General features: G+C 39.0%; 1 pseudogene; it reads right to left on the bottom strand.

Moving 5' to 3' along the window:
• Positions 1–1,908: 1,908 nt before the first annotated feature.
• Positions 1,909–5,029, bottom strand: LOC148026843 (uncharacterized; annotated as a pseudogene).
• Positions 5,030–20,368: the final 15,339 nt, after the last annotated feature.

Here is a 20,368-nt window from a genome sequence, read left to right as displayed (position 1 = left end):
ATACAACAATGCACGAACTGGGTCCTCAAGTGTGGGACACCACACCAAGGGCTCGACCCATCTCCTAGTTCCACAAGCACGTGCACCAAACACTGCTACGATAAGGCAGACACACCCCTTAAGAAGTGCACAAATTTTTCCTGCAGGTTAAGATCATGTCGCATCAAGGAGAGGTCACAACGAAGGAAACCTGTCCAATGGCGTCCTCAACCTCAAGGATAGGTCCACCATCTTCTGCTTCTCCAAGGAGCATCCGTCTAACATCATTTTCAATTTTAAAGGCATATATCCCCCACAACCAACTTTCCAGAGGGACTCACTCCAACACCATCTTTAATTCCAATCATAAATCCCTTCAACACAACCTCAACCAGGGCTTGTATACAAACTCAAAAAGCCACCCGGCTACCCCATCACCACTATCCAACTCACCACCTAGTAGTTCCATGGGACTAGCACTCGACTAGGAGGGGATAATGTTTACTATAGCGTAGAGAAAGTAGAAAAAGAGGCATCAAGAGGAAAAGCGCAAGGCAGAAAAAAGGAAAAGGTGTCTCACAAGAGAGCAGGCTCAAAAAAAATTTAAAAGCATGGGAACAACCACCAAGAGTCCAATACGCAACCATGGAAGCTGCAAAAAAGCCAAAAGTAAGAAGGCACACCTTTAAATATAAAGGTGTAACCAAAATATTTGTAAAAGAGCACCAACCTCTCTCCTACGCAATTTATAACCATGAACGGGTGATAGGACTAAGCTAGGAAGCTAGGGCAAAGGAAAAAAGGGCCTAGGCCACGACCAACCATGTAAAAAGGGGATGACCGCCCAAGGGAAAGAGAGCATGTATATAAGCCAAAAAGTTAATGGAAACTCTCATTCTTGGTGTGTGGAAAAAAGCTTCTTCTTCTTCTTCTTCTCTTCTTCTTTCCTTCTTGTGTGTGCTTGAGTGAGGGAGTGAGTGTGTGAGAGTGAGGGATTGAGGAGGAGAAGCTCCCCATCTCCTCTCTTCATCTTTTTCTCTTCTCTTCTCTTCTCTTGTCTCACACGACTATGGAGGATGGAGCTTGACAAAGAGGGATTGAGGTTGCTCGAGCTTGCATTGAGGATCATGGAGCTACCAGTCTTCACGAGAGAGGAGGGTACTTGATTGGGCATCAAGGTAAGCTCACTACACCTATGTGAGAAGTAGTCATGGCCACGTAGCCATGGCCACTCGGCTTGAAATGCTTGACCAATAAGCGGTCCGCAGGTCTCAGGGTTGAGTGAGAGAGCTCCCTTTAGTCATGGAAGGAACAAAATTGTTGAGGTCTTGCACTCTAAAGCTATGGCCTACCCATATTCAATTCCTAAATAGGTCAAAGTAGAATTTCCCAAGAGATCATCCTTGATCTACTAAGGAGAGAACATCACTCAAAGGATGTGGAATTTGGTGAGTAAAAATTAAATGATTTTCCTAAATATGTCACACCATAAACAATAGAAATAGAATCAAGTGATGTATTTTACTCATATTTAGGAGGCCAAAGTGGTGGGATAGTTTGAAAGGAGTTGAGGCAAACTTGGATTCAAATAATAAAATCGATTATCCTTTCATATATAGTATTCTTTTTCTTGGTCATCTTAGCTCAAATATGAGCCACATGTGCTTAAGATGTAAATATCTTGGGGGGGGGTCACTATGTATAAATCCTATATATGACGTGTGTTCATGGCATGTTTTATATATCCCTATGTAACCTTTTATGTGCTTTTTTTTACCCTTCTGTAATTTCTTGCCATAATTTATAAATCCCTTGCTATATTTTTATTTTTTTATGACTATTTTTGTCATAGAATTGATCACAACTAACTCTTAAGGGTTCATAAAACAGTTTAGCTTTTTAGTGATGATAAAGCTTTGCAAAATATCTTCATGATATATGACATGCAAAAAAGTGTATTATACATAATAGGAAATACCTGCATGAGACCAACATCCTACATAAGTTAAATAAGATTCAATGGTACCTGCTTGATTTATAATGATCTGATACTAGACTTACCAAAGTGGTGCAAGATCCACCGACACATCAAGGAAAGGATATGGCAACAAAAAACATTGAAGAAACATATGGTACAGTTTAGACTTACTACAGAAAATGGGGACTCTCAAACTACATGTGAGATCACAAAATGTCCAATACTCCTACTTAATATTAACTGCAAAAACTCTTCATTCACTGCATGGTCAATGCTGCAGCTTTGTATTAAATGTCCAATAGTCCTATTATTAAACTTTAAATGTAGAAACTCTTCAATTTGCTACATAGAAACACCAAGCTGTTTTTATTACAAATTAGCAAGCTGCAACTTTGCATTAATTTTATAGTAGATGCAAATGGACACTTACAAAACATAGGTTTTAGGATCTAGAAGGTAACAGACCAAATACACTTCCATGAACACGGTTTTGGTACTTATATTGGTAACACATATGAGAAAAAAGTTTACTGATTCTCCCCTAGCACATGGATAATCCAAGAAAAGAATATGAAAATTGTTGTCCACATGAAGAAATATGCACCTTGGTACCAATAAAATATCTACTACGTGAGAGGAGGGTACTTGATTGGGCATCAAGGTAAGCTCCCCATCTCCTCTCTTCATCTTTTTCTCTTCTCTTGTCTCGCGTGGCTATGGAGGATGGAGCTTGACAAAGAGGGATTGAGGTTGCTCGAGCTTGCATCGAGGATCGTGGAGCTACCAGTGTTCATGAGAGAGGAGGGTACTTGATTGGGCATCAAGATAAGTCGAGTGGCCATGACTGTTTTTATTACAAATTAGCAAGCTGCAACTTTGCATTAATTTTACAGTAGATGCAAATGGACACTTACGAAACATAGGTTTTAAGATCTAGAAGGTAACAAACCAAATACACTTCCATGAACATGGGTACTTATATTGGTAACACATATGAGAAAAAATTTTATTGATTCTCCCCTAGCACATGGATAATCCAAGAAAAGAATATGAAAACTGTTGTCCACATGAAGAAATATGCACCTTGGTACCAATAAAATATCTACACTCATGCCATCACTATTAGAACGACTTCACTTATCTCACTTAACTAATAAGCTACCAAATGTTCGTCATATTATTCAAAGCAAGCTCCCCAAGTAGGAAAACTAGATTTACCGCATGCATACTAATCTCTATCTGAAAAAATCCCCAAGAAAGTTCTTAATACTCTCACAAACTTCATAAACATGCCCACTATGCAAATCATGGCTTTACAATGTCCAATATTTATGACATTTTACCACTCGAATCAACTGTCTAAAGATAAAATACAAGCTCACATACAAAACATTCACTCAACATTATAATAAACTATTTTGCCACTTCATAACCTAAACTAGAAAGAAAAAGTATACAAATAATAGCAAAGATGCATGCTGTATGATTCAAGAAAGAATGCCTTTAAACAGACCGGGGTAGCCTGAACCAAGAACCCAGTGATTGAGATTGTTAAATTCCCCAAACTATCTACCCAATTTTTCAAAGAAATTAGACAATGTGGTACTTTTTTTTGAAATAAGATACACATCCCCATATTGGTAGGGCGAAGGGGCAAGGAAAGTGCCAAGCTAGCATTATTTATATATGTAGATATGATAACCACAAACCAAATGAACATGTAGAGCTTAATCAAATTGGTATCCTTCCCCTCAATACCCCTACTAAGAAGTTCAAGTGTCTAAGTGGGCAAGAGCCTAGGCTTACCCCCCCACACCATACAGAAAAAGGTATGCAACCAAGTGACAATTCAAAGAAGACTCAATTGAAACCACAATCTCGCACTATCATGTAGGTTTTAATACTAGACATCACCTTTGGGAAAATGTCTAAGATGATGACTGGTTAATAATGAGCAACTGAATGGTTGTTGGCACCTCAATCCAAACACTAGCAGAGCATAGCCCTTTAATCCATGAGCTTTGCTAGTTAGAACTTAGAAGATCCTAACATACACTATCATTTTTATTTCAATCATTCTAAGCAGAGTGAACCAATTGTTTTTCATAAGAACAGCACATCAAGCAAACCTGAAACAACTTACCACATCAAAAAAATTATAGCTTGGAAATATACAAGTCCAGTAAACTACATCTGTTACAAAAGCTACTCCCAGAACCACCTGCATGTGGAAAATGTAATTAGGAAAGGCATAAAAATGATTATGCGCACCTTTGAGACACATCCAAAGCTTCTTACTTGGTAAATAATTTGCATCATGTAACCATATGCTCTAGCTTCTTTTGATGTGTAGTAAGACCTCAAAGAAGGGGAATCGACAACACCCACTTCCTCGTCAACTTGTGGGTATCCACTCAATAGTCTCTTGTTAGTTGTGAGCACTTTACTAGGTGAAGAGTCCTGATTTCTTCCCTTTAGGATTTCTTTTATGGAAAACCCGGTACAGGTGGAGGGAAAGAGTTTAGCAATGCAAAGGCCACAACCCTATTGTCCATGTTTAGTGTCCTATCAGGCATGGACTAATTCCATCAACTAGAAAACTAAGTGCACCTTACTGAGAGATAATGTTAACAGATATTGCCTAAAGGGTGATGGAGAGAAATACCCCAAAATAGACAATAAGAAAAGTGAAACTCCATCTGTAGAAACCATTTCAAAAACAATAAGCTTATTAGAAGTCAAATCATGACATAGATTCTGTGAATTTGAGAATGAAGAGGATTATGTCATCAAAGGCCTTTATAGAATTGCAACGTACTGTGTGTAGTACTCAAAAATAAAGGGTCCCCAAAGAACAACCACATATATCAGGATGGACAAACAATAAAGAAATGCCACAACTCTGAGCCTGAGAAGTCAACCATAGTGAATTTTTTAATGGCATGTCTTCCAAATATGCTGTTTATATAAGATTTTGTAGCTTTCCCTCTCATAAGCACTCACAACCCCGATGGTCAATATGAAGTCTACCACCACAATAGCCACACAAATGGCAAAAGGAGAATAAGCCATGGCAAAAGACAAAGGGCCTCGAGTCGTTCACAAGGTAGCAGCACTTCATGACAAACTTGGGCTCATGTGTGACTGAATCCTGGTGTTGGGGAGGTACGATCACGCAAGGGGCATGTGTAGTCGAGGTTCAAGTATCTATGGCTCCATGGATGATAAAGCTGAAGCTATGCTCTGTGGATGGATGTGGCTCCATGAATGTTCACGCTGATAGGTTTGTTGATGCTAGAACAAGGAGGCCAGGGGCTAGGGCTTCTTGGATGGTCAAGCTGAAGCTATGGCTCCATGAATGTTTAACTGATTAGCTTTTTTGATGTTGGAAACACAAGCCAAGTGGAACCTCCTTCCCTACTCATGCATGTACTCAAAACTCCAAAAACCTATTATGATGAATGGGAGTATATAGAATAAACAAGGAAAGAAGGAATTCAAGTTATTCAATGTACGCTTTATGTGATCAATAAAAGTGACCCACGATCCAATGTTGCAATTGCAACACATATGCTGCTGCAAGTCTTCAAAATGTCAAACATGGGGGACACGTAAGTAGCCATTATTGCTACATCTATAAGGCTATTCATCGAGTCATCGAGTCTACACACACACACACACGCACGCACGCATGCACACACGCAAACACACACACACACACACACACGCACGCACGCACACATGCACACACACACACATACACACAGCACATGTCAGTCTTGCCTGCTCAAAGCATGCAAATAGTGTGCGCACTAGTCTCGCTCCCTCGTGATCATAACCTTCATGGATGATGAGATGATCGTGGTCCTATTTAATGTAACATGATTATAAATATGCCATATGGCATATGGTCCTCTTGAATCGACAATCTTCACCATGGGATGATTATGGTCATGTTTAGCATAACATAATTAATGGTGCTCTTGAATGCCTAATCTTGTAAGACACTTGAACTTTCAACTTGAAGTTACAAACCTTGCACATAGAGTTGTGCCACACAATCTGACTTTGACCAACAAATCTCACACACCATTATGCATACTGGACTTCACTTGGACAACTAGTCACTCCACAAGAAAACCTAAACTGTCAGTGGTAATATAGTCCAATTTGATCTTCTTGATCGTGAATCGCCACGTGAAGAGTGAGGTAACTAGCAAATGTCTAGTGAGTGCATGTAGCAATGGACTAAGTTCAAAGTCTTGGCAATGCATGTCTTTTACATTAAAATACATGAACTTTGAGAGTTTCAACATCATAGTGAAACATGCCAAGTCATCCATGATTTCTTTCCATACATCACCATCCAAGCCCTCAAGCTTGACACCATTGCATTTGATTAATTTTACTTACTTCTTCTAAACTAATACATTATGAATTTACTCTTTCCAGTAAGACATCTATTTTTTAAATCTCAAATAATGCATTTTTGGAAGTGGATGAAGAAGGCATAATAGTTACAATTGGTCTTACATACTACAAATACAACCCATTGATATCATGATGTCACCAAAACATCAACTTTGTATCTCTTTCTTCTTCTCTATTAACACACACAAGCAGACCCCTTGCTTCAAGATAGCAAGTGTGCCCCCTAGTTTATGAGTAGGATTTAACCCTCCATTTAAGAAGAACAAGCTACCCCTAAGCTTGAGCAATGCCTATGCTTGCATACATCAAATACATTGAGCAAAACCTCCTCCTAAGCATTCTAAAATCAAGTAGTCTTGACTTGATTTTAGATATTAATGACTACCCAAATGTAACCAAATCGAGCTACAAAATCCCTCATATTGAGCCTCAATGGCTCCTCAAGCTAAAACACTTATTTGACTTAGATATAGAGTTGGGTAATGAGAATACTATCTCTTTCAAGATGGGGACAATAAGCATGACAAATTACAAAAGAAGTTCAATTCCTTAATCTTTGTAGGACCACTTCACCTACGTGTGGAGTCTAGACGGAATGATGCATATCAATCATGCGCTCCCTCAAGTCAAGTTTGCTACCATCTCACCTCACTCTCATCCAACAGGTTACCTACCATCTCACCTCACTCTCATCCAAGAGCTATTTTCAAAATCTTTTTTTTACATTATGTGAATTAACTTCTCTTTGTGTGTGTGTATATGTGTGTGCGTGTATGTGTGTGTGTGCACAGGCATGCATGTATGTATGGATGTACATATGTGTGTAGATGTATATATATGTACATATATAAAGAAAGTGCATTTATGTATATGTACATATATATGTATATGTATGTACATGCATGAAGAATGTGCATGTTATGTTAAAGATAAGGACAAAACATAAGGTTTTTACAATAGCTATTATTAGGAAGCTTAACATGTGCCTTATGATAGTAGGGTAATATCACTTTTGAAGGCATGTGTTACAAAATCCTGTCGTTTACTGACTTACATAGCTATTTGCTAATTATGTGTCCCTTGAATCTTAAATTAGAGTGTTCTCAAAATTACTCTTTTATACCTCCTAAGAAGAGAAAAGAATGACATCACTTGTTCATGGTCAGACTCCTTTGAGCCTAGTTTCATATACATACATACTTACTTACTTACTTACTTACTTACATACATATGTATGTATATATATATATATATATAGGGAGAGAGAGAGAGAGAGGAGATATAAAGGAATAAGAAAAAGAAGACAAATCAAACCGTCATGCTACATGTATAATATATCTATTAATAATAAAACTCATAATCAAAGAAGTATAAACAATCTTGATAGTTTCCTTCAGAGAATACTTTAGTCTCGAATGTCTCTATTTCTTTTGATTAACTTCTAATAGAAGAAGGAAGTTTCATTCCATCTTTTTCACATCTTTTTGTGTGTGTGTGAGGAGAGAGAGAAAGCATGCATCTCTCATGCAGCTCCACAAAATAATGTAACAATCACTCTTTCTCTTCTTTTAGGTTGCCTTTACAAAATCTAAGTGCAAGTGCTTGACCACTTTAGAGAATGTCTCTTCAATGTTAGGTCTTTTCACTCATTCTCCACCTCTTATGAGAAGAGAGAGAGATTGTGTGTGTGTGTGTGTGTGAGTGAGTGAGTGAGTGTGTGTGGGGGGGGCATAATATCCTAAAGATTAGGGGTACTATGTTTACTTATTGAGGTTCATCATACCCTTTTGTTAAAGATCCAAGCAAATTTTATGATTTAATAATACCATTTTGTAAAAACTTTACATGTTCAATATAAAGACCCCTTTTGTGAATAGATTTATTGCTTTTACAATATTGCCTTCTATAAATGTACATATCTAAGCCTATGTATTTTTATATTCACTTTTTTTAAACTCACATTACACACATTTTTATACATATTGACCCCCCCCCCCCCCCCCCCCCCCGAGGTAAATATTCATGTAGGCAATGCTATGGTAGATACCATTAATTGGATTTGACAAGGTTGTAACTTGTAAGATATGTTTGTACAATTTAATCATGTACATCATATGCCATGTTGGTCTACAATGAAAGCTTGTGTTTATGATCCATTTCTTGAAGAGCTACCAACCATCACCTCTTGTGAGCTGAAGGTTGAAAATAAGACTACTCAAAAGGAATTTCAAAATATTTTGAATGTTGTGCTCTAAGATAATGGATATGAGAAGCTCGAGTTTAGTGGTTTTAAAAAACAAATATATGAGAAGTAGGACACAAGAAGCTAGAGTTTAAGGGTTTCATAGCAAATGACACTAGTGCAAATTGGAATGTCTCATGGAAAACTTTAAGAAATCTTGCTCCTTCCATTGGGAGCAATTGTGTTAATTAGTGCTCATTTGTAATTTGATCAAAGACTAGATTGTGTACTCAAAAGCAATTTCTAGGTTATTTTATTGATCTATTTTTCCATACAATTACTTGTTCTTTGGTTGTGCTTGCTCCGTGTTGCTCATGGAATGGGAATTCTCTAACTATTGAAGCTTTCTATTATCTTCTTTTATTCTATCATCTTGCCTCTATTGTTGAGAGTGAGTGAGTGAGAGGTGTGTTAACCAAGGGACCAAGGGGAAGTGAAGGACTACATCTTCTTCTTGCTTTTTTTCTTCTCTATTATCTTTTTAACTCATTGGTGTAATTGGTGGTGGATGCAAAGGAGTGATAGCATCATATATGTTGTTTGGGGTTGTGGAACCATCTTCAAGCCTTCAATCTTTTGGACTACACCACAAGAAGGTAAGATAGATGAATTTACTACATCTTAAAGCTAGTCTTGTGTTCTTGCTTTCTTGAAAAAGAGAGAAGTATGTATGGTTCATAGAGCAAAGTTTTGAAAGACAAGATAAGAGGTTGTTATTAAAGTGACTCACAGCTTCTAAAACGATAGAAGTCCATCCAATGCCCTATTTATTGTGCGCTTACCCTAATATTTGGTTTTGTTCCTAGGACCACGGAAGGTGCAATTATTAGGATTCTCACACTCTTACCATGTGCTAGATGACAAGGCTTGGTGTCACATAGTTGGATCTATTGAGGGGATTGATCGATCATGTTCACATTTCACATGCCATGAAATGCAGGTAGTTAGGTTAGGAAAAGGAGAAGAACAAGTGAAGAAGAGACCACTATTGTTAGGGAAGAAAACATAGAAGAAAAATACAAAAAGAAATCAAACAAAGATACAAAAGCATAAAACTCAACCAAAAAGTCAAAAACACAAGATGCAAAATGCAAAACACAACTTGTAGGGGGGAAGCATATCATAATCCTTGTATGGTCTTCTTGTGTTTAATTTTTATGGTAGTGTACTTCATGTTCTTGATATTTCTTATTCTTGTACCATCATCTTGTTCTATTGTAAGAAGGAAGAAGAGAGAAAGAGAAGAAGATTAAGAAGGAGAAGATAAGAGGCAAGAGAAAGAAGAAGAGAAGAAGAGATTAGAGGAAGAAGAGGTTAGTAAGAGGAGAAGAAAAGGAGGAGGTAGAAGAAGAGAAGTAGAAGAGGAAGTAGAGGTGAACAAGGTTAAGAAAAAAGAAAAGGAAATAGAAGAAGAAAGAGGATGCTATATTGGGCATGATGACTTTACTAGAGCATATGGATGGTAGCATCTTCCAACCCATGTGGCTTCATAGCTCTCTTAGTGTGGCTCCTCATGGTATCAACTCTGCTCTAAGAGTTGGCAGCATTATGTCTGGCTTATGTGGTATCTAGCAACTGTGGCATTTGGCTGTAAGTGGTGGTTCATTAGCTCCTAGTGTGGTGGTTTTACAAAGCTATAGCTCTACTCTACATCAAAGGTGCTTTGCAAGTGGGATTTCTATAGGGTGGTCTGGCACTAATGGTGTTGTCCTTGCACTCTAGTGTGCAATGATTGACATGAGCTATCAGGAAAATATAGGTAACAAGGTAAGCCCAAGATCTTTTTAAATTTATTTAGCTTGTAATTGTTATCATTATGACCTATTCACATATACAGACACACATGTTAACACACACAATACTTATTCACATACATATTAAAATCACTTCACACATTAACACACTTAGGTTTGCATACACTCACACACATATATTCGTACTACACACTAAAGCTACCAAATACACACACACACGCACACACATTCACACACTCACCTAAAAAAAACTATTCACATAAATAAACATGTTTACGCACACATAAACAACTTACCCCATTCATGCATCCTAACACGGCACCAATTTACACACACATACACCACATTCTTTCACAATCACACAAACACCCATGTTCACATTGTTAGAAGTATAGCATAGAAACCGTGTATAAGCAAGGGTGCATGAGGGAAGGTGAGGTGTGAATGGACTAGAGGATAGGGGAAGCCTAACACTAGCTTCCAGTGGCTATACAAACATCCCAAAGGCCACTCTCAAGGTAGATGAGAGAGTGTACTCTAGTTATACTTTGAACAACTTACTAAGCAATATCTTCTTCTTATACTTGAGCTATCTTCTCCCTCTTATGCACACATTCCATGTCGCCAATCTAATATTTCAATATGGTATCAAAGCCACCTCTAATCCATTGAGCTTCCCACAATCACATCTTCATGTAAGTGCACAAGTAACCTTTACTCTTCATCTTAACCTCTCAACCTCCATAGACAAAACTAGACTAGTAGTAGTCAATGGAGGACTTGGTGAGGGTTATTTACAAATTGAATAGAAAAGGGTTATGTTTTATTCAAAAAAAATCACAAGTAAGGATATTTATAAATAGGCCTTGAACGCACGTGATGTAGAGGATATACATATAGTATCTTCTCCAATACTATAGCATTATCTTCCATTTGTAAGGCTATATGTAAACTCTAAATACATAGACCACTTCATCTCTTAAATCACTTTCAGCTTGATATCTATTGGTTTAAACATCAATCTTCTTTCACTTTTATTTCCCACCTTATAAAGGATTAGACACTGCCATTTTCCCATGTGCAATTGGTAAGGCCTTCCTATCATGGCCCATGTATATGTAAAAACTCAAATCTACAAGTTTCATGGGAGAAACTTTCACCCATGGTAGGTATTAGTGAAATATAAAATGATGGAGAGGGGTTATTGACCCTTCATCAAAGGGGCTAAGGCCATTGATCCATCCAATCCTATAGATGTATAAGATGATGAAAGAGCCTAAGCCATAATAATGTTATACCTAGATGAATCCTTAAGACTTTGGAAAATTCATTTCCCACATGAAGGGACGGATGGCCCAATTAGCTTCAGTCCAAGATCTAGTTGCTGAAGAAGATGACATTGCAATACTTCTAAAAGTTATAAGGAAATTTTTTTCAACTCTTCTAACTACCCTAACAAATGTACCAAATCCTACACTTGAAGGTGTCATTCAGTCTTATCTGGATGAGGAGAAAAGAAATAAAAAGGAAGGCAGCACTAGCTTAGCATCTACCTCAACAAGACATGATCAACTCTTAGTCCATATACTATTCCTACTAAATGTTCCTTTTGTAATAAAAAGGGATATATTGTAATCAACTACTAGAAAAAAATTCCCAACAAGATGAAGTGCAGAAAATGTAAGCAAACAGGACATATCACCAGTAAATGTCCTAACTCCCCTAAAGCACCAAAAGAATTGGAGGCTAAATATGTCTCCAAAGCACCTAATGACTGCCTTTTTTAGTGTTTATTGTATCATCTTTCCATAAACATCCTTGTAGCCTAGTTTGTAAAGGCATCCCACTGATTTATTAAGGAGGGAAAACCATTTAATGATATGTAATCCAATACCACCTTAGCATTGAGGGGGGGTGTTAGAAGTATAGAACCCTATGTAAACAAGGTTGCATGAGAGAAGATGAGGTGTGAATGGACTAAAGGAAAGGGAAAACCCTAACCCTAGCCTCCGCTGGCTATATAAAGAGTCCAAAGGTCACTCTCAAAGTAGATAAGAGAGTGTACTCTAGTTGTACTTTGAGAAACTTACTAAGAAATATCTTTTTCGTGTACTTGATCTATCTTCTCCCTCTTCTTGTGCACACATTTTCATGTTGCCACTTTGATATTTCAACACACACACACACATTCTCTCTCTAACCACCCACACAAAAACACACACAAAACTTATCCAAAAACCCCCCCCCCCCCCCCCACATACACACACACATAAAACTGATTGATACACACACTTCATCTCCACCAATCTCACTTCTACCAAAAATTAATTCGCTTCCACCTTAGGATCACTTCCACCACAAGTTCATCCATTTGCACACACCCCATACAGACTCTAGCATACTCTCCCCTCACACAGTGCTCACTACCTCACCCACACACCACATTTAAACACACACACAAACATCAAACACATGTATCCACTTACATATTATACACACTTACCCACTTCATTTACACTACTCCCTAACACAACCACCCCCACTCACACAAATCTTACATACTACTCCCACACTATACATACTACCTTGGGTGAGTGCTTGTACATTTGCAACTAGGAGATGTTCAAAGATGAGAGAGAGAGAGACAGGGAAACACCATATCCATGAGCCTTCAGGCTCTCAAAGTCTTTTCTTCCTTCTTCAGAATGGCACACCACCACACAATACAATGTAAAGTAAACTAGAGACTAACTAACTCTAGTCAAGTCACTAACTAACTACTAACCCGACTTATTTAATGTAGTCACATGGAGACAGCTCTGCACAGTAGCTGTCACAGATGTCGGTTACACACCAAGACAAACTGACGGGTGGAGCTTGATTTCTAACACTCCCCCTCAAGCTCAAACCAAAAACTCAAACCATCTGCATCACTCCAAGTAGCTGTCTAAAGTGAATGAACTTATCTTTACCAAGTGATTTGGTAAAGATGTATGCTACCTGATCTTCAGTCTTCACATGCTCCAAGTCAATCCGATCTGCTAAAACCATTTTCCTAATGAAATGGTAGTGGACCTCAATGTGTTTCGATCTTGGATGATAAACAGGATTGCTTGCTAACATGACGCTGCTTAAATTGTCACAGTACAGCCTTACTTTGCTATCCAAGTGTATTCCCAAGTTATTCAGCAACTTCTGTAACCACTTAGCTTCACAGGCCGCTAAGGCCACACCACAATACTCTGCTTCTGTACTGGACAGTGCAACTATAGGTTGTTTCTTACTCTGCCAACTGATCATGCTACTACCCAATCCAAAAGCATAGCCGTTGGTTGACCTCCTGTCATAAGTGCAACCTGCCCAATTAGCATCAGTATACCCCATCAAGTCAAGCGGTTTTCCATATGCATAAAACAGCCCATGATCTGTGGTACTCTTTACATATCTCAGAATTCTCCTGACTACATCCAAGTGTGGTTTGCGAGGCTTCTACATGAACTGACTGATCAGCCCCACAGCATAACTCAAGTCAGGTCTAGTGATCGTGAGATAGATCAAGCTGCCTACCATCTGTCTGTACATGGTAACATTCTCAATCTCTATCCCAACATCAATCTGCAGCTTGACATTCTGCTCTAAAGGCATATCCATAGGCTTGCAATCAGCCATACCATATTTCTGTAACATGTCCTGAGCATACTGCTTCTGTAGCAGCCATATGCCTTGAGGTGTAGAGACAACCTCAATCCCCAAAAAATATTTCAACTCTCCTAGGTCCTTGACCTTAAACTCAGCCTATAAACATGTCTTTACCTCAGCAATCCCGCTTTCATCATCTCCTGTAATGATCAAGTCATCAACATAGACAACTAAGAATACACAGCCACGATCTGTCTTCTTCACAAACGAACTATGATCAACATCACCCAATTGGAAACCATGTTGCTGCAAATAATTGATGATGTGAGCATTCCATGCTCTGGGTGCCTATTTCAGCCCATATAATGCCTTTTTCAACCGGCATACATGTGCTAGAAATTTTGGATGCACATAGCCTTCAGGATGTTTCATGTAAACTTCTTCTTGTAGCTCTCCATTCAAAAAAGCATTATTTACGTCCATCTGCCATAGTTTCCAGCCTCTAGCTTCTTCCAAAGCAATCACAGTTCTAACTGTAGCCATGTTTGCTACAGGACTGAAAGTCTCCTCATAGTCAAGACCATACTGTTGCGCATACCCTTTTGCAACCAGCCTGGCCTTGTATCTTTCCAATGATCCATCTGATTTACATTTTACCTTATATACCCACTTGCAGCCAATAGGTGTTTTGCCCTTAGGCAACTGTACTAAATCCCATGTGCCATTTTCAGCCAAAGCTGAATATTCCTCATCCATAGCAGCACGCCAATCCTCATTTGCAACTGCCTCATCAAACTTACTTGGTTCTCTAAAACCTGTTACTTTCGTCATATAAGCATAATGACGGGTTTGAATATTCAGTGTAAGTGTATCTATCAACAGGTCCTCTGACCCTCTCTGATCTCTTGAGCTGTGGCTCACTATGAGCTTGCCTCTCATGAGGCGGCACATAACGACTCTGCCTAGCACGTGGCGTCATAACAGATGGAATCCCGAATTCACTGTCTAAGCTGTCACTTCTAGATGACTCATAACCTACAGCGAGCGGACCTGTTACATCTTCAAAAACCTTTTCTTTTCCCTTATCTGCTCTCCCCCTCATTGACATATTCGTGTCAGTGGATGTAGTAGTGTGACTACGCAATCGTCCTGTCCAAGGACTCACTGTAGATGATACATCACCTATTTGACCACTTATGGAAGTACTCTCTACAGGAGTATTTTCAGCATGACTCATACTGGGTGAGCCATCAGTACGCACTGCAACAGGATTCCCATACCAGGATGCTAACTCATCAAATACCACATCTCTGCTTATGAGTGTCTCATGCGTAGAAGGTACATAACACTTATAAGCTTTTCGTTCCTGTGCATATCCCAGAAACACACTCTTCACTACCTTAGGATCCAATTTCTTCCTCTTTTCATCTGGTATATGCACATATGCAATTTTACCAAATACCTTCAAGTGCAAAATATCAGGTTTATGACCATATAGCCTCTCATATGGAGTGACATCATGAATCCCTACTGTAGGGGTTCGATTCAGCACATAGACAACAGTCATCACTGCTTCAGCCCAATAACCATTTGGCAAGCATTTCTCATTCACCATAGCTCTAGCTGATTCCATCAGGACCCTATTTTTTCTCTCTGCAACACCATTTTGGTGCAGTGTATAGCTGCAAGTAAGCTGCCTTCTAATCCCATATTTAGCAAGATACCTGTCAAAGTAATTAGAGACATATTCACCTCCTCCATTTGATCTCAAACATGATATGTAGCAACCCAACTCATTCTCTGCATGATTCTTGAAATCTTTGAATGCATCAAACACATCATCTTTATGCTTCAAAATATAAAGCCAAGTACTGCTGAAATCATCGATAAATGAGACATAATACCGTGCACCTCCAAATGAAGCATTATGTGAAGGACCCCAGACATCAGAGTGCACCAACTGTAAAGGCCTAATGCTATTTTTTACATGTCTCATGAACAGAAACCGTGCCTGCTTCCCAAATTGACATGCAAGGTATACATGACCAAAGTCATTATACTTGAATTTAGGTAATCCAAGTACTACATCCTTCTGCTACATAGATTTCAGCTTTTGTACATTGACATGTCCAATCCGCTTGTGCCAAATCTCTACATCCCGAATGGCACTCTCATCATGAGCAAACATGGCTGCCTTAAGTCCCGGAATGGTCGCATCCAAAGTAAACATCCTACCATCTCTTTTGCCCTTGGCAATTAGCTTGCAGCCATTTCCATACTCCTCAATGAAACATCCATCTTTGTTAAATCTTACTTGCAGATTCTGTTCTGCCATTTGACCCACAGACAAAAGATTCTTTGTTATGGTCCGTACATGTAATACATCATGCAGGCCTTTCTTCTTGCCATCAGGCATCATGAGAGGAACAATCCCTTTATGCTTTATGTCATGTTGGGTGTCATCCCTAGTACATACATGTCCATGTGTACCTGCATGCATCTCATCAAACCACTCTCCATGCGGTGTCATGTGGTTCGATGCTCCAGAGTCAATGTACCATCTATCATCTCTATTATGTCTCGATGCATTTTTGGATACATGCTACATGGCAAATAGTCTATCAACTTGCTCATCATGAGCACACTGGAAGATGCATAGTGCCCATGCTGTCTGCCCTTTGCTTTCTTATCTCCCTGCTTCTTGTAGCAATCCTTTGCAATGTGCCCATACTTGCCACAATAATGGCAATCCTTGTCCCTGTTGGACTGATCAGATGACTTCCATGAACCAGATCCACCACCTCTACCTTGGGGTGATCTCCCCCTGTCTCTAAACCCGCTAGCTGGCCTTGTGTATTTGCACCATGCCAATTACCCTGCTGTTGCTGCTGCTGTCCATAAGCATTACGAGTGTCACCACGACCTCGAAATGAACCACAACCTCTAAATCCTCTGCCACGCTGGCTAGAGTATAACATAGTGTCTCTACTCTGAGATACACTAGAACCTGTATTCAAACCAAGCTTGACCTCCTCATGCACCAACAAAGCAACTAGCTCTTCCCAGGTAGGGGGCTCTTCTCTAACAGAAATGGATGTGTCAAAAGCTTTGTACTCTTTCCCTAATCCATTCAAGGCAACATCAATCATATCATCTTCTGATACACTTGAGCCAATGGTAGCAAGTTGATCAGCTATGGTCTTAATCTCTGTGGTATACACCTGGATGCTCCTGCCATTCCTAGACATGTTGTTGAACTGCTGTTTCAACTGGATCTTTTGTGCATGTGTCATGGTTCCATAATTTTTCATCAGTATGTCCCAAGCATCCTTCGGAGTCTCACATCCAGTGATTTGAATTACCATAGCATCAGATATACATAGAGAAAACCAATGCATCACCTTGCATGCTCTCTCATTCCATAGCCTATGAGCTCTTTTCTGTTCATTAGTTGGATTCATTGCAGGCAATTCAGGAGCAGCCTCATCTCCTGTATATAGATCCCAATAACCCTTGCCAACTAAAAAGTTCTTCATTCTGAATTTCCATAATGCCAAGTTCTTGTTGTCTAACTTATCTCCAACTATCTGAGTGATATTATCAGTCCCATGTGCATTAGCCATGATGCAATAGACTCTCTGTCAGATGTTTAACTACCTGCAAACCAATAAGTATGACTGACAAAGTTCAGTCCACAACTGTTTATGACAGTTTTCTGCAACTAATTGCAGTAAAAAACCAGGGTATTTCAGCCCACTGATAACCCAAAAAGGTCCCAAAACAAATGGTCTAACCCGTAGGTAGAACGGTCAATACATATGCTATGTATTTGCTTCAATTTAAACTCCTGCAACCTCACTGCCAGGGACCAAAGATGCAATCTGAAAACTGTAGACTGTGTATAACCAACAACAAATTCAAGTCTAAAAACAACATGCATACATGTCATACATGTCCCAAAACTTCCCAGATGGCTGCTAGTACATGTGTCAAGCCATACATAGGCATAGAAGCACAAAGCAGTGCATAACCAGCAAGTACAAATGTCAACTAGTTTGGTTGCAGGTTGCAGTCAACCAAAAATCAATATAACAAGCTTTAAGCAGCTCCAAAAATTCTTCAAATCATGTCATACATTCACTTTGAAGTGAGGGGTTTAATACATGAGCATTTGGGTAGGCATAGACAACCTGTCTTCATTAATCACTGTCAAGGAATACATGACTGTTCATAACCAGCCCAAGCACTATCAAAGCAATTATTTTAGGTCCAGATCTGAGTATTTAGCAACATCCAATGCTTTCCACAATTCTCCATACATTCAGCATGCATATGTCAGTTCATATAGGTGATAAAAGCTCCAAGGTGACATGTATTGCTTCAGCAAGATACAATGCTTGCTATTCACTATGTATGACAATTTTCAGCCTGTCAATGATTTTCAAATCTGAGTGTTTTGAGCAAGAAATCTCAGCTCCAAGACATTTGATCCAATGTATACATGCTTTGGCACATTCTTGTGCTTCAAAGATGCCTTCTGAGTAGAGTACAAGGCTTTTGTATGTCAATAATGACTGAATGCATGCTATCCATTCATTTTCACAGCAGTTCAGAACTGATTACAGATCTGTTGAGTGTTGAAATGACTTGTTTTTTGGCTGATTTTTGTTGTTTTTGCGAGTTGAATGGTTGATTTTATGAGATGATTGATTGGTTTAGAAGTGGTTTGAGAGTGTTTTGGATGATATTGATTGTGTTTTGGAAGTTCATGATGTTTATTAGTGGTTCTGTGATGTTTTGATAGATTCTGATTGGTTCTGTATACCTTCTGTTTTGTTCTGTTTTGTTCTGATTGTCTTCTGTAAGGAGGGATGGAGTATTGATTGATGAAGATTGAGATCTTGTGAAAGCTTATTGAATGGTTTGTGAGAGTTTGGAATGGTTTGAGGATGAGTTATGTGGTTTTGATGACCTTCTGTAACCTTCTGTAGGTCTTCTGTAGAGCCTCTGTTTCTGTTCTGTTCTGTTCTGTACTGTGACTGTTCTGTATGCTTCTATATGTGTTCTGATGGATGAGAGTGTTGCTTGGGAAAGTTTTCTAGCCTTGGAAAGAGGTGAATACAAGTGCAAAAGAGCTGAAAGAAGTGAAAGAAGTAGCTGTTGAAGACTCAAGTGAAGACTAGAGTGAAGTGACAGTAGTGAGCTATGAAAAGACACTGTAGTGGCTCTGGTGGCTCTTCATATCAGACATACCTCTTGGGAGGGGTATCCACGACCTAAGAAGGATTATTGAGAGTGATTTTGAGAGATTGTAGTGAGGATATGATGTATTATTGATAGAGAGAGAGAGAGAGAGAGAGAGAGAGTCAGAGATAGCCAATTCTCCTCAACCAGAGTGATTGTATATGAGAGATTGAGAGAGAAGACTATGAAGATATTGAAGATGAATACTATGTGATGTATTTCCATTCAAATGTGTATTCTTTGCTTTCTTTGTTCTATTGATGGATTTTATGAAGATGTTGAAGAATATGGTTGATTCTATCAAATCCGTGGAAGATCTACATGATGCTGCATGAAGATTTGTTGTGCCTGGTGTTCTTTTCTTCATTGTGATTATATGAAACATAATAAACAAGCTTGTTGATGTTACAAGATAGATTTTCTTGCAATAGAATTTCCTCTTCCTTGGTGTTCCTCTTGGGGCCCCATGTTTTTGGTGCGCAGCCGGGGAAACTTGCCATCAACAAGCACCAGAAGAGGCTGAAAATGAAGGAAATGGCATTGCCAAGAAGAGAAAAATTCAATGGATGTTTGTAAAGTTCCTTCTTCCACTGAAGAGTTGGAATTCCTCATAATCAAAGCCACTTTCCACAAGAAGTTCATCCCACAATGGCGAAAACACATCACCATCATGATGCATGCTCTATGTGGTGGACAGTTTCCTCTTCCTGTTGAAGCAGCAGAAACTTGCATCTTGGTGGCAAATTGTTTGGGAATAAACTGAAGAGCAGAAACAGAGAGAATGACCATCCATGGAAGATTTGGCATTCATTGAGAAGCTTCCAGACAACATCAAGTGGGAGATTGTGAAGAAGCTTCAGGAGTCTTGGTCTGTAGAGGTTCGCAAAGACAAGAAGGAAAAGAGTTGGAATTTGTTCGTGGATGCTCAACAGCAAGATACATGGGATGCTTGGTGTACTGATAATCTTCTGTTTGTTCAATTAGCAACCCACTGGAAGTTGGTAGACAGAGTGTTCTTTACAACCTACACTGTTGAAACCATCAGAAGCTGGCATTACTATGATGATGGTACCATCACAATGCTTAGACATATGCATTTTG

The sequence above is a fragment of the Lygodium microphyllum genome, chromosome 13 (assembly GCF_053477565.2).
Source record: "Lygodium microphyllum isolate KBCC chromosome 13, Lygodium_microphyllum_v1.1.10, whole genome shotgun sequence".
In the NCBI taxonomy this organism is placed as follows: domain Eukaryota; kingdom Viridiplantae; phylum Streptophyta; class Polypodiopsida; order Schizaeales; family Lygodiaceae; genus Lygodium; species Lygodium microphyllum.
Note: the sequence above shows the minus strand (reverse complement) of the source record. Positions and strands in the feature narration are given on the sequence as shown.